We start from the raw sequence: 17,274 nt of genomic DNA on the forward strand, positions 1-17,274 counted from the left end.
TGACACCAAGAAAACCCCGAGAAAAGATGGAAAATGCCATTTCATTACAGTTTTCTGCATCAAAGAGCCCACAAGCCTGGTCATCTTGATCTCAGAGACCAAGAACCATCAAAGACTATGGCCAGTGGAACCAACAATAGTCATCAGACTTAGGGTACTGGAAGCCTATGGCTTAAATTAATGTAGTTGATTAATTTTTTCTTCTTAGCTTGTAACAGACCAATCGACTAGTAATAGAGCATAAATAAGTGCTTGCCTGAAATTTGGAGATTTGACCAGTGTCTCTCAGAATATTCCCATTACAGCAGTCCCCAATTATCCAGTCATAATAGCTGCAACAATTCACACCATAGCCGCACCTGGGAATCTGCTTGGTATGGTGTCAACTCACTTGAAATGGAGAGGAAAGCACTAGGAGTGCAAAGCAATTCTGAAATACAGTGCAACTAAAACAAAATTAAGATGTCAACAGGCGTGGAACATAGAAGAGGATAAGGACACAGGGTATCCAGACACAACTTCATCATACTCATTTACATCTGTCATTCTGCCCTCGGCAGCTGTGTAGCCAAACAAGCCTCGCTTATCCTTATACCTTCCTCATAAATTACGCTTCTATCCTAAGTTACCCTTACCCTTGCTTATGTTTTCTGCTGAAACAGCATTAAAAAAATATGGGAAAAAAAAAGAAATCTATAGTCATCATGCAGTTTTGGCTGGAATAATTTTCTTGACAGTGGCTGGTTTGGGGTTGTGTTTTGGATTTTCGCTGAACATGGGGTTGATAATATAGAGATGCTTTTGTTATTGCTGAGCAGTGCTTGCACAGAATTAAGGTCCTGTCTGCTTTTCATACTGCCACTCAGGCAAGGAGGCTGGGGGTGTATAGGAAGCTGGGAGGAGACACAGCCGACACAGCCAGAACATCATGCTCAGCATATAAAGTGGTGGGAAGAAGGGGGAAAGGGGGGGATGCTTGGAGTGATGATGTTTGTCTTCCCAAGTCACAGTTAACACATGATGGGTCCCTGCTCTCCTGGACATGGCTGAACACCTGCCTGCCCATGGAAAGCAGTGAATGAATTCCTTGTTTTGCTCTGCTTGTGTGTGCAGCTTTTGCTTTCCCTATTAAACTGTATTTACCTCAGCCCACAAGTTTTCTCACTTTTACTCTTCCGATTTTCTTCCCTATCCCACTGGCAGGGGAGTGAGTGAACAGCTGCATGGGGCTTAGTTGCCATCTGGAGTTAAACCATGACAGTCCTTTTTGGCACCCAGTGTGAAGCATGAAGGGTTTGAGATAATGACAGATTTGACTGGAATGTAACAAACTGAATTTACAGCTGTTAGTGCTGTTTAGCTGGTAATGAGAAGGCTCCTGTGCTTGCCATGGGGCTCACTTGCCTGACTCTATAGTAGAGTTCTGTGCTTGTCAGTGGCTGCCTTTTGCTTTTGCTGCTCGCTGCAGAGCTGTGCTGCTGTGATGTGACACTGTGCTGTGCCTGGGAACATTCTGATGGCAGCCATGGCAATGTGCCTGGGCTGGCACATGCTCAGGGTGTTGCTGCTGTTTTAGTGCGGCTGTACTGGACAGGCTGGAATGCCAGAGTGAACTTGAGTAGAAGGATGAGTCCATGCAGAAGCAGGTATCCACTTGCAGTCCATGGAGAACCCCACAGTGCAGTAGCTGGATGCCTGAAGGCAGATGTGACCCTGTTAGAAGCCTGCGTGAGGCAGGCTCCTGGCGGGACCTGTGGCCCCATGGAGAGAAGAGCCCACACTGAAGCAGGTTTGGTGGTAGGACTTAAAATCCTGTGAGTGACCCATGCTGGAGCAGTCTGTTCCTGAAGGACATGCCATGGAAGGGACTCAGGTTGGAGCAGTTCATGAAGAACTGCAGCCTGTAAGAGGGACCCACACATATAAACACTGGAAAACTGCCATGAAGAACTGTCTCCTGTGGGTGGGACCCTATGATGGAGGAGGGGAAGCAGAGGTTCCCTCTGCAGCCTGTAGTGAAGACCATGGTGAGGAAGACTGTCTCTCTGCAGCCCGTGGAAATAAATGGCGAACCAGAGCAGAAACTCCTGGTTGCTAGGCAGGGTGGGAACAAGTGGAAGAGTTCATTGCAATGTTAAACCCTATAACCTGCCCCCAAAGGACCAGGGATAGAGATTGTAATGGATATACCTTTAAATTGTGGTAAGCCATGATCTGAATTGCATGTTATAGGAATTACCATGACAGTAACCACCCAAACCAGTGGAGGACAAGCTGTACAAGCAGCAGTTGCAGAGCAGCAGTGACCCGATCTGAGCTGGCTTTGGTGCCCAGTAACGCCATGCAACACATCGCCTCTCCTGCCCTGAGTGATCCCCAGAACAGATGGAGCCCAAAGTCATAGACTAAATTAACTCAATGGACATTTTCCATAGACTAAGGGAATAAGATCTGTGTATTATATCAAAGGATGTGAAGGGGGTGGTGATTAGCGAGGTCATACTGAATAGTATGGAACCTCAGCATCATGTAGATAGTAGGACATAAGGGATAGAATGCGCTGGTTTTGCCTGAGGTAATTTTCTTCACAGGAGCTAGTATGGGGCTGTATTTTGAATTTGTACTGAAAACAAGGTTGATAAGATAGAGATGTTTTTATTATTGCTGAGCAATGCTAATACAGAGCCAAGACCTTTTCTGCTTCTTGTACCACTCTACCAGTGAGGAGGTTGAGGCTGTGCAAGAAGCTGGGAGGGGACACAGCCAGGACTGACAGCAGGGATATCCTTTCTGATTCTTTCCCCCATCCCGCTGGCAAGAGAGTGAATGAATATTGGATTTAGGTGCCAGATGGGTTTAAACCACATTTAAAATTAAAAATATACCAAAGGATGTAAGTGCATTCTGCTCAGAAGCACTGACTAAAAAGAATAAAAAAATGAAGCCATGAAGAATGAGCCAAAGTTTTGTGAACTGAAATCACTTCAGTGCAAAGCTTCTTTACTGATCACATTTAGACATGAATTCTGTGGAATGCTCTGGGCAGCCCTGAACACTAGCATAGCTTGTTCATCACAACATCATGTAGATGTATGCTCTGAATTACCAAAACTGAAAATAATTTTTAAAATTATTTCAAGGAAATTAAAGTTTCAGGTGTAAAGAGCTGACCAAATAATTCAGATGAAGGTGTGGAATCTGAAAGTACAGAAAATTTTTTTAAAAGTAGTATTTTGAAAAACTTCATGTGGTAGACGAATCAAAAATCAGTGGCTTAGTACTTCTGATGTATCAGAAGGTTTGTATGTTCTTAAGCCATAATCTGATATATCTTATACATGAATGGACAATGTTCCTCTCTCTTCTTAAGACTATTTAAGACTGTCCTTGTCTTGCAAGAATTTGCTAGAGTAGAACATCTGTCTTTCAAGATAGTTTGACAGCTTTATTTAATATTGCAAAGAGAATCTGCAAGGACTGAACTGTTTAAAGGACTGACAGTGGAATATATATTAATTTATTTCTGTGATTTTCAAAAGCCACAAATTCCAGCATATTATGTGCTGTGTATTCTAATTATAATAATTGGAAAAATATTCTCATATGCTTTATTTGTGCTGATAGTTTTAATTATGCATGATATTAACTTGCTTCACATAAGTCTTTCTGATCTCCCTGAACAACAATACATTATAACAGGTATTACGTGTTGACATGTTAAAAATTACTAAGTATTTTGACACCACTTGTGTGGAGAAAATGGGAACTGTAGATAGATATATCCTTGCAGGAAAGACAACCAACAGCAGCTTTGACTGTAATAGGAAGGGTGTAGCCAGCAAGTGCCTCAGTTCCACACTTGAGACCCCATCTGGAATGTTCTATTCAGGTTTGGAAGCCCCAGTAGGAAAAAAAAAAAAGGCAATTAAATCCAGCTGAGGGTCACCAACATGATCAGAGGCCAAATATACTTCAGCCTTAATAAAAGAAGTTTACATATAAACAAATTCCTGAAGAAAGATGCAAAGGTAAATTGCTTGCCTTCTGAATTTTATGACATACTTTTATAACTTCAGAAATATCCAAGTACTTGTAGTGGTAAATAAGATTATTTCATTACCAGAGTTTCTCTGAGATAGCCTCCCCACATACTCAGAAGGGGCCAAATTTCTAGATGACGCTTATGCTGTAGTACAGTGACTATTATTCTCAAATAAATCAGTAATCCAGTGGTTTTGCTAAGACAAGCTAGGCCTTGATTAAAACAGGCAGGACACTTAAGCAGAGTGCCTAGATTTCTTAATCCAACCTAAAAAATTCTAACAACCTTCTTTTCATAACTCATTTATCTTTTCTTAACTTATCTAACATCTTGGGGAAAAAATAAGTAAATCAGTAGCTACTGAATAATTAACCTATATTCAGGTTAACTAGCTACTCTTGCTTAGCCATCAGCATTTTCCACATGTCAAAAGAGCAGAGATTTTGTTGGAAAAGCTAGAATATTTTAGTTCCTGCAGGTAGGTTCACTTACATTTGTGAAGTCTGTACACAGAAAAGTGAAAAAAACATACTGACTGGCTGCAGCAACAGACAAATTGGTTACAGAGAGAATGGACTCCAAATCAAACTGAGAGAAGTTACTGACAGTATGGTTCCAGATTCTACTGGGTTTTAAGAGTGAAAACAGTTTGCATCTGATCCACTGTGGTTAGATTGCAGGACCCGAAAATGATAGAAGTAGACTGGAATATTAAGTCTGAAACACCATACATAAGAGATAGACGTGAGTTTTTGAGGTAAGAAAATTTCCTTTAAAGAATGAGCTTGGATCTGTACATAATCTTCATGAATTCGAGACAAAAAGAAAGCTCTTAGATAAAAACAGAAATATGTCAAATTTCTCTACCATCCGACAGGTGGAAATAATAAGACTTAGTTCAAAAACAATTGGTTAGGTGTGAGAAATAACTTAGCATACTTCTAAGTTCATGTAACTTTGCCTTATTAAGAATGAACTTCACCATCCACTACATTATCGTTTGCCTTGCTTGGATTACAGCATGATACCTTCCAGTCTCCAGCTAAGAGACATGAGAATTATTTGTTCTTTCACTGATCAGATTCTTGCAGCATTACAGCAGCAGGCCTGTTATCCTTACTGAAAACAACAGTTTGATCCCTACTGCAACTTTCTCACAGCTTTTGTTCCATAAGAAAGCTTCATCCTGTATTTTGAGTCTTCCTTAGTTTCCAAAAATGACAGTGATGCTACTTATGCTGGTTTCCTTTCACATGGAAAAAGAGCAAACATCCTGATGCCAACATTTGGAACGTGAACTGAATAAACAAATGTTTATGGACTTTCAGTACAAAAAAAATTAGTTTTATTGGTATAGAGCTAATATTCCAAGCCTCCGGTTTCACAGCAAGTAGTTCTTACTTTACCCACAACACAAATCAGAGTGGATATTTTTGTTGTAAATTCAGGAGGACAACTGTAGCATGAAGAGCTGAAAGCTTGAGCTACTCTCAACTCTTCATTTAGCATATAGAGAAACAAACATGACAGGCAGTTCAATGAAGCATGCAAAAACTATCAATCATTATAAGGCGAGTTTCTTGACTGCAAAAGAAAACTTGCCTGTCAGACCCCGCATAATTAGCTACGTGTTTTAAACAAGTTTGCCGAAGTGTTACTGCTCACAGCATATACGCCAAAGCAGCTATTATATTTACATTTAATATATGAGATCAATTGACAGGTATCCACACTGACTACATCATGCTCAAATAAGTGCTGATTTTTTACTTCTTGTAAGGAGCAACTTTCCTTTAATTCTGTGGATTGTGATTCAAGTTTCTACTATAAAGTAGAATAATGTGCCAAGCTACTGCAAGATTTATTTTCAGCTTAAGTTAGTCAACATTGATTTAGAGATTTGACATTTGCATAAGTGAAACCTGGGGTGATGAGACCTGTGACTGGAGTGCCCTGCTGGATGGTACAGGTTCCTCAGGAGGGACAGCCACAGCAGAAGAGGTAAAGGGGTGGCACTGCATGTAATACAAGGGTTAGAATGTATGGAGCTCACAGCTGGCAATGGCACAGTTGAGAGCCTCTGGGTAAGAATCAAGGGGCAAACAATCATCGTGGGAATCTGCTATAGACCTCCTAGCCAGGACAATGACACCAATTAATTATTCTTTGAGGAACTAAGGCACACTTTCAAATCAACTGCCCTTGTCCTTATGGAGGACTTGAACTTGCTAGAAATAAACTGGGAGCATCACACACCTGGTACAACCTGGGCAAGAAGATTCCTGAAAAATCTGGATGACAACTTTATGGAACAGCAGTGGTGGTAGTGCCCATCTCTACATACTCGAGAGAGGGTAAAAAAAGACATGCAACAGCAGCTGAGAAAGAGAAGCAACCCAGCAGATACCAAGGTCAGTGAAGAAGGAAGGGGAGAAAGTGGTCCAGGTGCTGGAGCTGAGATTCCTGCAGCCCACAGTGGAAAACCATGGTGATACAAGTTGACCCCCTGCAACCCACAGAGGTCCATGGTGCAGCAGATATCCATTCTGCAGCCTGTGAGTGAAATACAGGAAGTTCTCGCTGAACATCAGAAAAAACTTTTACTGTGAGCTTGAAAAAAACCACTGGAGCAGCTTGTGGCATCTCTATCCTGGAGATCTGCAAAAGCCACCTAAATATGGTTGTGGGAAACTGACTCTAAGTGGCCCTGTTTGAGCAGGGTTTTGGAAGAGATGGCCTCCAGAGTTTACTTCCCACTGCTGTAGCTTTCTTACCACAAGCAAGGAGTGAGTCCTTCTCCCCTGACAGCTCTTGGAAGAGCCAAGTCAGGGTGTTCCAATGGCACCGAGAAAGTAACTGGAGTTCTCTGACCGCATTGCTGCACTGCTTGTTGCTGAGTCCTTGTGCCCAGGGGCAATAGTTTCTCATCACAGGATCTGATGGGACCAAGGTTAATCTCAGCCCACAGAGTCACTAAAACATGGCAAACATCCTGTGAACGAAAGGCTTTCCCCCTTTGGGTGTGTTTGCTGTCCTCCCTTAGTGATGGTTGTGGTGCAGGCACAGAGCCTTCTGTGGTACCACTTGGGGGCAAAAAGTTCCAAACTCACTGCACTTCTTCAGTAGCCAGTGCATTTGGTCCTGGCTCCTGTGAGTGCACAGACACTCAGCACTGAGGGCTCATACTCAGTTCCTCCTTCCCTGACCACCTCCTGCAGGTACCCTGTGCCAGCCTGACTCCAGCTGGGCAGTGCGGAGTGGGGAGTTTGTCCTGGAAGGGGGGCAGTGTGCCTGGGACAGTGGAGGGGGCAGGCACATGTGGAAGGCAGCTGTAGGGCTGGTGGTCACTTTTGGGCCTGCAAGGAGACCCTGTGGGAGGCCTTTGTCTCCTCGTGGCAGCACTTCAGATGCATCCTGCACATGGTGAGAGCGGACAACGACTACCAGGAGTGCGTGGTTGCCTCGTCCTCCCGCCAGCAGAGTCCCACAGCCAGACAGAGGGTGCGCAGCAGATCCCCACAGTGGCGCTACCACCTGCGCCCACGGCCCAACAACAATCCCACTGCTGGGAGAAGGGGGCCGGCAGAGAGGGACTAAGGGAGGGCTCCAAGGAACTCCGACACCTCTGCCCCACAGACTGCAGGGGGATGCTAAGCCAGCCCTGCCGATGGACCTGTCATCCACTTGGACTTGCTGAGAGCGCAGCTTATGGCCTTCATGCAACGTGAATGAACATCCAGAATCTTCCCAGAGTGTGCATCTTTCAAAACCACTTGGTACACTGCACATGAACCTACTAATTGGGGAGGGTGTAATTTTATCTCTGTCTCTCTTTTTCATTGCTTGTAGTAGTAGTAAATTATATTTTGATTAAATTACTAGTGTTCTCACCTCAACTCATGACGTTTATGTTTTCTTTTCAATTCTCCCCTGCACTGGGTGAGTGGGGGTAGGTGGGCATTGGGGGAGGCAGTGAGCAAGAGGCTTTATAGTGCTTACTTGCCAGCTGGGATCAAACCACTACACTCTGCGCCTTTTAAAATGAATCATGGTGGCTCCAAGGGGTAAAAAGAAGGGGTGGGATAAAACAGTATGTTAGTTTCTAGAGGCCATATTAATATTTGGCAAGAATTTCAGCCTGTCTTCGGAAAAGAACTTCCTATGGACTGCAGATAGTGAAACGAATTGCACTTAAAGTACAGTAATTTGGTTTTTTTTAACACAAATGTTCCTTGCCTTGTATTAGATTACTGCATGCAGATAATTTGCACAGGTTAACAAGCAGATGGATTTTGTTGTTTTCTGTTTTTATTAAGTTTCCAACAAATGCCAACAAGTTTCTAGGTATATCTAAGAAAGAAAAAAGAGAAAAAAAAACCCAAGACAAAAAAGCCCAAGAGAGATCACTGAGGAAATGAGTGATTTTAACAGAAAGCTTTTACACAAGTAGTGTAAAAAGTGCAAAAGTAAAATGTTACCTCAATCAAATAAGGATATACTTCCTTTAGCAAGCTATCAAAAATTAAATTGTTACTGTTACCATACTCTGCAATAAATGTCAGATAAAAATACATTTAGGAGCTAATATATTACAAAGTCACAATATATTAGCATTTTTATCATTTCAGTCTTAAGAGTTATTGTCTAACTTTTGCAAGAAGATTGATGTACATTCATGATAATCAAATTATTAAAAACTTCTTGTTGTGTGTTTAGGATAAGCAGTACATTATTTGAAGCATTATTGTATTAGAGTCAGAAGGCAGACTGAGGGAATGGAAGGACAAGGTGATAACTAACAACAGAGACTCTGAAACTGGCAAGTACCAACTGTATCCTCTGCAGCGTGTCTCATAGACTAGAGAACCAGAAGTGATCTTTACTCAGATTCTTCCAGACTGTACAGGAAGAACAAAAGCACAGTGAAATATATTAGCTTAAGAGCTGATTCTATCATCAAGTTTATAGGACGTTTGGTCATTACCAGCAATTCACTGGGACACAGTTCTTTTCAAAGCTTAGATCCCATCTAAATTTGAAATTTACTCCAACATAATGTAGTGAGAGCTTTAAAAAAAGAAATAAGGAAGGTTGAGAAAGATTTATGTAATTTCACTTATGATTTTAAGTAAATGAGAAAATTAGCTAGTAATTAACACAATAAAAGCAGAGGGGAAAATACTACTACTGATGAAAGCATAAGCAAGGAAAGTGAAAATTAATGAAAGGATTGTGTCTAATCTGATTACAAAATGGATTTGGATAACTACAGTCTTCTGTGTCAAAAAAAATCAAAATTTAGTACCCTCCCCTCACTTCCTGCTCAAAAAGGAAATTGAATTACTTTGGAGAAACAACTGCAACTTGGTACTATTATGTTATCAGGAACAAAGTAACATAGCCATCATTACAGCAAAGGAAAAGAATAGTGCTAAAATATGAGATTTGCAAAAAGACAGCAATGAAGATTATAACATTATGTCAGCAATTGTATTGCATAGATAAAAGGCGCTTGGATAAAAAGCATGATGTTAAGAACTGTTATGAATAAATAAATCTGTGTCATTTAGCAGACATAAATGTTACTGGAAACGTTTATGATAAGAGGAGACTAATTTTTGACTTGTAGCTCAGAAACTTCTGTTACAAATTACAGGTAAGTTTCAGATATTCATGCCTATCATAACTCCCAAATTTCTTTACTAAGCACTCCTAAATCTGCTTGAAGCATCTCACGCTACAGTCCCTAATGGCTGCGCACTATCCTGTTTCATGCCACTGAGGGTGAAAGTAGTTCATTAGCAGATTCAGCCTAACACATGTTGTAAGAATTTGACAGAGATGCCTGTCATGCAACCCTTATGAACCAGTCAGTGAACCAGGGCACACACAACTTCAAGTATCCCCTGTGAGTGACAGGCATTTTGCATACGTGTGCCTGTACAACATAAAGGCCCAAGAGAGAATCTTGTGACTCTGTAGGACTAGTCAAGTCTGAAAAGTTCTGAAATATGCTTTTGGTGATACCGATATTTCAAAAGAAGAATGTGAATGGAATTTAACAAAGAGTTGTCATCTCATCAGGGGCACAAAGTTCAGCAGGTGAGTACCTGCAAGGATTGATGCTGGGTACAGTACTGTCTAATGTCTTCGTTAGTGACTTAGATGGTGGAACACAGCATGTCAGAAAGCTTGTGGATGATACAAAACTGCGAGGACTGGTTTATAGACAGAGGTTGGTAGTGACTAAAAGCCATCATGCAATCAATCTTCTTTTGATTGACTTTAGCAATTTACATTCTTGCATTGACAAAAAATGATAAGAATGAATAAATGGATATGACTTAAAAAAACCCCAATACTTGAGTTCCAAACCATTTTTTTGGAGACTGATATATGCTAAACAATTTTAGCTCTCAATTTAGCCTCATTTCTTCTCTGTTGATTAGGATATTGTCAATTTTGTACTAATATACTATTTTCCTCAGATGGAAGCTCTTCAGTCTGATTGAAAAATACTCCATGCAAGAAGGATGGTAAGCCAAGACTCGCATCCCTTAAATCCTAGCCATTTCCTTCTGAATTCCACAACAAAATCAAGATGCTAAACCACAGTATGTAAAGTGTACTAACACACTCAGAAAACCCAAATTTTTGAGAAAAAAAAAGAAAAAACAAACCATAACCGAAAAAACCCTAATACTTAAAAACTCTGATTAGGAATCAGCTAAGAGGAATTAAGATTTCTAAATGGCTTTAGGTATGTAGGCCTAAACAATTTGTCCTGGACAACAAATACAGAATAAGCAACACAAACTGTAAGTTTCTAGACTAACAGTCTTATTTCAGAATCTTTTTTCATCTTCAGTAGACATAACAGTTACTAGAGCTAAGCCTACAATTTATGAAAATACATCAATGTAAATCATAACCATCTCTCACAAAATAAAACCGCAAGTCCTAAATTATTTTGTTTCAAAACAATAGTTCTTAATATATCAATTAATTTTCTTGTTTCTTCTGCTGTACTTATTTGGATTAGTTTTGGCATTGTTATTTGGTCTACTTCAAATGGGGTAAAAATATTATTTCAGATTATGAAATACATGCTCTTTTTTCTGTAATTTCCATTACTGATACTGCTGACAAATTTAAAAAAAAAATCCCAAACCTAATTTTCATAGTAATATTTCAACAATTACTGTTTCCATACTAAAAGCAATCAAAGTAATAATCAATTCTTGAAGTTAACTTCTGAAACTTGAAATGTTAAGGTTTATACATTTAGAACACATTGCCACACAGCGGGTTTTTTTGTAGGGAGGAATGTAGCTGTCAATCCTGCTTTCTCTTGCAACACAAATGTTTTGCAGCTTTTACTTGTCACTCCCATTACATGTAATATAGGCAGCTTAGCACTAAAAACAATTTAAGAACCTGCGTAAGTTAAATACATAAATTATTATTAGGGTGACAGAAAAGGTAATGAGTGCCTTGCGACTCCATTTGCTTTGTTTGTTAAGGAAGAGAAAGCTAATAATCTGCAGATGTCAACCACGAAGACCCTAGACCTGTTACGTCAACATAAGCTTTGGACAAGCTAAAATATTTTTCACATTTAAAATCCATTCCCCTCTGCCCCATCGTTTTTCTGCAAAGCAGGATGTTTTTATAAAACAGTAAGTCCCTAAAAGAGAGTGAACAAAAAACACATCAGGCATAAAAGCTAGAATAATTTCCTTTTTTTTTTATAAACAATTCCTTGTTTTATTTTAAAGATTCATAAGCCATATGAAATAAAAATATTCTTATTTTCATTATCTCGAATTTAAATAGTTGTAAAGAATCTCTATGAATAAAAAATTTAGAAATCATGGCAAGAGTTGTTGCAAATTTAAACTTTATGTAGCACTGTTCAATTTTTAGACTAGAAAGATCAAGTATTTCACAAAAAAAATGGAAAATAGTGTAATTTTTATTTAATTTCAGACTTCAAAGAGAAACTTAAAGTCTTGTTAAAGTATGAAATTACGCAGAACACTTCCTTTACAAAATTTTAAGGATGTTCACCCAATGTGTGAGCTTTTAAACTGTCTGCTCTTACTGTCTTCTTCTATCACTTTTTTGTCCGGAAAACCATAAGAAAAGGAAAAAAGCTGAAAGGGGCAGAAAGGAAAAGAAGAGGAAGGAGGAGGGGGTGGTAGATGGACAGAGAGAAAAGGATGGAGAGTGTAGTTTCTGTCCTCACTTTTCTAACTGGTTAAAGGAGAGAAGTCACTGCATCTACAGCTTTCAGGAAATCTTACTTATTTTTTACTACATTAGTCAAAAACTAAAAATTACTATCCTTTGTAGAAATTCATTTATGCTACAGCAGTTATCAAACTTTTCCTTCCCTACTCTTATACAGAATGTCTTTCACACCTACATCTTAGCATGTACTTATCACAACATCCTTTCTCAATCCTCCATGCTGTATTCAAAGTCTGACCAATTGGCCTTGCCTTCCTTCATATCTACTTCCACAAACTCATTGATTTCTCTGCCCAAAACTTGATTTTTTGCCAAGATTTTCCTTTACAAACTGCTGTAAATAGTCAACTATCCATACATAAAGTTGTCCAAGTGGAGGATAACAAATGAACAGACCACATTATCAATTTGAAAAGTTAAACTCTTGGCCACTTTTAAACCTTTGTTCTTAAATTGACAGCACGTGCTACTAAGTTAACTGATGAAAAAACATGTTGCTAGAATACTTACAAATTCCAGACATTGATACTTTCATATTATTTCAGATGTTGGCAAACATGGCACAAACAAAAAATACAGCACAATTCCTCAATTCCATCTTGAAAATAACCCATTCTGGCACATTCTTACCACAGTCAAGGAATGTTCACTAAAGGTCTTTTGCCTGATATCTTTGTGCTAAAATATTCGCCATTTATTTCTATACTTTTTTTCCAGCCAGTTTATCAGCAACACAGTCCTGAAACCTCACTGTTCGAGATCACAATGAACTGTCCCCTTGCAATGGCATAGAGATTCAAAGTTATTTTAAACAACTACCACGTGAAGAATTTTTAAACAGGAAAATGTTAATTAAAATCTTGATGTCTCCAGATGAAAAAAATTATGAGGAGGGATAAAAATTAACAACTAGATGATTATTAAGTGCATTGTAGATTAGTTTATGTCAGCAGATAGAGAGCAGGTTAACTTTCACCAAATGCAAACGCAAGAGAGTTGAGACCCACTGGAACATATACAGAAATAAAATTTCAATGCTTTTGCAGGACAGTAACATAATTCCAGAACAGATGGCTCAAAATAAACCCCCGTGTTTTTTCACCTTCTAAAATGACACACATACTTAAATTACATACATACATACATAAACTGACAGGATTAATTTCTGTTAGAATCCGTGGTCTTCACAGGCATCAAGAGGAACACAACTAAAATGTTTAATTCTACAGGGAATGAAAGGGAGGCAAATAGTATAAGCAAACCAAGTTGTTCTTTCATCCAAGAATTTCATGACTACAGAGTATTTACAGTCAGAAGTCAAAATTCATTCCTCTATTATGTCTGCATATTCTTCTGCTAAGACTTGCATACCTCCTTGATTTGCTTTTCATGAAGTTAAAGTAACATTATTTTTATAAATTAACTAAACCACATAATTCTGCTATCTTGAAGTGTATATAATAAGAACAGTAATTACAAATTATGTCTTTCCCTTGTTGATCTGCTTACAAAAATTCAGGGGAAAAAAAAAGGATAAAGATAAGGTCATAAAAATTGAAATGATCAGCTTCTCAGGACACTTTATGGCAGATTTAAAACACTAGGAGGTGTTTTATTCAACTTCAGCTCTAAAAACAAAAATTACTATAAAACAACTGCAAAAAAATCCATGTAAGAAAAAATATAACTGTTCTTCTCCAGGAAATAGAGGAAGAATTCATTCTAGAAAAAAAAAAACACCATAAATTGGCCCACAGGGTGGCAGAAAAGACACACACACACATCCAAGAAAAATTCCTAAATCACATTTGAAGAAAAATATCTAGCTTCAGTAGCACTTCAACTAATAGCCTCATACCCACCAAAAAAAAAAAAAAAAGGTTATGGATAATGGATTGAGGTAAGGTAAGGCACCAGTTTATTTATCTGGCTTCCTTACACATTCATTAATAATGTGGAAAACCAGGTAAGCAGTATATTATAATGTCGTAACCACAGAATTTCAGAGTATTTCCTATACTGTTTCTAGAAGAACTAGTATCTAGAGATGTTATTTAGTAAGCACAGCTCTTTCCATAAGTCTGTTCTGTCTTAGCCTTAAAGTAAAAACACGTGTTTATGTACTCCAGGGTTTCTGATAAATCTTCTTATGACAGAATGCTGTCTAGTTTTAGTTCTAGTTCAGCATTGGTATAGTGCTATTCCAGTTCAGCCTAAAAAAATAAATAGGACTAAGGTCTAAATGTTTTCAAGCAAAGGCAAAGAAAAAAAACCAAACAAACATATAATTTAACACTTCCTAACTAAAATGGCCATCACCACTATTGCCATGGTATCTAAATTATATAACTACAGAAGTAGCAAAAAGAAAGCCAGACAGTTATTCACACAACCATCCCTAAACAGTTAATGGCACTAAAGTTCAAAAGAAGTCTTTAAGCTCCCTGAAACCATAAATATGAAGCACACAAAAATACAATAAGCTAGTGGAAAGATGTTTGAAAACAGGCCAATACACCAATCTTTATTTTTATGATAAGCACCTACTAGAAATACTACACACACCTAGTAGTTTTTAACTTCAAATGCATGCCTGTATGAAATCTATCAAACACCTGATTTTTTTTCCCACCTTCTCACGATTACCACCTGTGACAGATTGATACCCATACATGAAAAATATTTTTTTTACTTTGATTTTTCTTGTGGTAGTATGTAGAAATTTCTTTAAAACAAGAAACATCTGAAATTAATGAAACATGATGGAAGATTAATTTAAAATATAATCACTGTTATGTTCTTTCTTACCCATATGCCATTTTAAATGCTTTGAGTAGTTATCTTTCTCCAACTAGACCACACTGATAAAGCAGTTATCTGATCATCAAGTAAAACTACATTAAACGTTCCCCTACAGTGACTGAGCGTATGAAACTTCCTTCTTAAAATTCAGTTAATGAAGATGTTAACTCCAACAGTATCACTGAAGACAAACTGATAAACCAATGTAGCTCTATTATGTTATAATCATGGCTAAACATAAACTTCAAAAATTTCCTTAATTACATTAGCTTCCGAAATTTAATTATGAACATGTGAATTACACAGACCTAAATACACTAAGAATGTTGCTAAGCTGCAGCTAATCCTGGAAGTTCTAGTCCATGGAAACTCTACTTTGGCTGCTTACTAACTTCATTTTAGGACAAATTGTGTGGCCTATTATGCCATTTTGGTAGATTTGCTGATTTAGACAACTGCAAGATCATTACAGAAGGGGTGCACTGTGCAACATGATAAAAATATATATCTCGGATGATGTTAAGCAATTTGTTTATAATGAAACTCTTACTAATCCCTTTGCCTTTCTCCTGCTTTTTATAATGTTTAGAATTCAACCCTCAAATGGTTGATACATGAGATTATATTCATCTGAATTCAGATCCAGCAGCAGAATTGAGTCCCTTCAGCTCTAGACTCTAATAATATACACACCAATGAACATCTATCTCCATATATCCATTTAGAGGTTTGCATGTTATATGTATTTCACCAGCTTAAGGGTAGAAAAAGAATTCTCAGTATATGCCCTGGACATTTCATTCTCTGTGTAACTTCTAGACTTCTCAGGAGTCCTGCCTCATGCAGTAAAGATCCTTGACTAAGAGTTGAGAATGTTTAAATTCAGTATCCTGCTTTCCCATATTCTTTTTCATGATCTTTGATATGCCTCTTTGCCTGAGTTTCAACCTTCCCATCTTCAAAATTGAGACAACTGTATTTTTCTGTCTCACACATTGAGTGGAAATTGGGTATAAATTGCTGTTATGAAATCTCTTAATCATCTTAAAGGCTGATATCCATATAAATNTGAGAAGAGGACTGACATATCCTACCCACTAAGATCCATGGCAGTATACAGCACGAAGCAGATTATTCTCAGATTTGTAAGACTGAAACTGTTAACAATTGAGTCCTGACAGATATTTCCTATTGAAATATGATCTGGTTAATGTTTATGGCCAATAAATCAATTCCCAAGTACCTCATAATTTAAATTCAAATATTCCCACATGAAAAAAAGACAGTAATAGCAACTGTACAACCTGCAAAATACAGATTTCCCATTTAAAAGCAGATCAGTATGAGGAATAAGCTCACTGCTAAACAGTAGATCACACGTTAAGTTATGCAATAACAAAGCCACAAGTATGTTGACAAGTGATCTTTTCCATCAAAACAGCATAAATGAAAACCAAGGAATTGTTCTATGCAACTTACTTTAGTATCTAGACTACCACTATGCTCTGGCATTCAGTTCAGATTTAATTCAATAGGTTTTTAAGTTGATTAAGCTATTTAACTGGCTAAATTAATGAAATCCAACCCACCGTGGACAATTCTATTGCTTTATTTACTTCCTTAAATTAGTCTGTTACTAGCAGAGTCTAAACTGTCACAAAGCATCTTTAATAAACCAGAACCAAACAGCAAAACATCGTTGAAAGCATTTTAACTAAATCATATAATGTTGCATTCAGAATGAATTTTCCGAAACTGGTAACTGAATAGCTCAACAATCTAATGCTCGTACCTCTCTTTAGTCAGTATGGTACCAAAAAAGGAAATATGATCCTAAACAAAAGTGAACACTAGATAGATATCTATCAATTAGAAATGAAAAGGTTTAATAAAATGAAGTTAAGATATGTGGAAAAAGATATCATTATTTTTAATGAGAAAACAATTATTTTTCTGTGGTAATTGACTACAAACAGAAGCACGGATCAAAAATGCAGCTAAAACATATATTCCCAGCCCCACATTGCATGTTTTGTGAATTCATCAACCTGAAGCTGCTGACAAAATGGTACGTTAGCGTTTTACACCAACTGCAGTTGTTTGACATTATACGTCTAAGTATCAATCCCTGTGGCACACTATTGGTAACCGTCTTCAAAGCTGACCTTTGTGACACT

General features: G+C 38.1%; 1 protein-coding gene across 5 annotated transcripts in view; it reads right to left on the reverse strand.

The window, feature by feature from the left end:
* Positions 1-17,274, reverse strand: part of RFX3 (regulatory factor X3) — a 105,520-nt gene that overhangs the window by 65,674 nt on the left and 22,572 nt on the right. The window lies entirely within an intron of this gene.

This window comes from Lepidothrix coronata, unplaced genomic scaffold, assembly GCF_001604755.1.
Source record: "Lepidothrix coronata isolate B3197 unplaced genomic scaffold, Lepidothrix_coronata-1.0 Scaffold22, whole genome shotgun sequence".
Classification (NCBI taxonomy): Eukaryota; Metazoa; Chordata; class Aves; order Passeriformes; family Pipridae; genus Lepidothrix; species Lepidothrix coronata.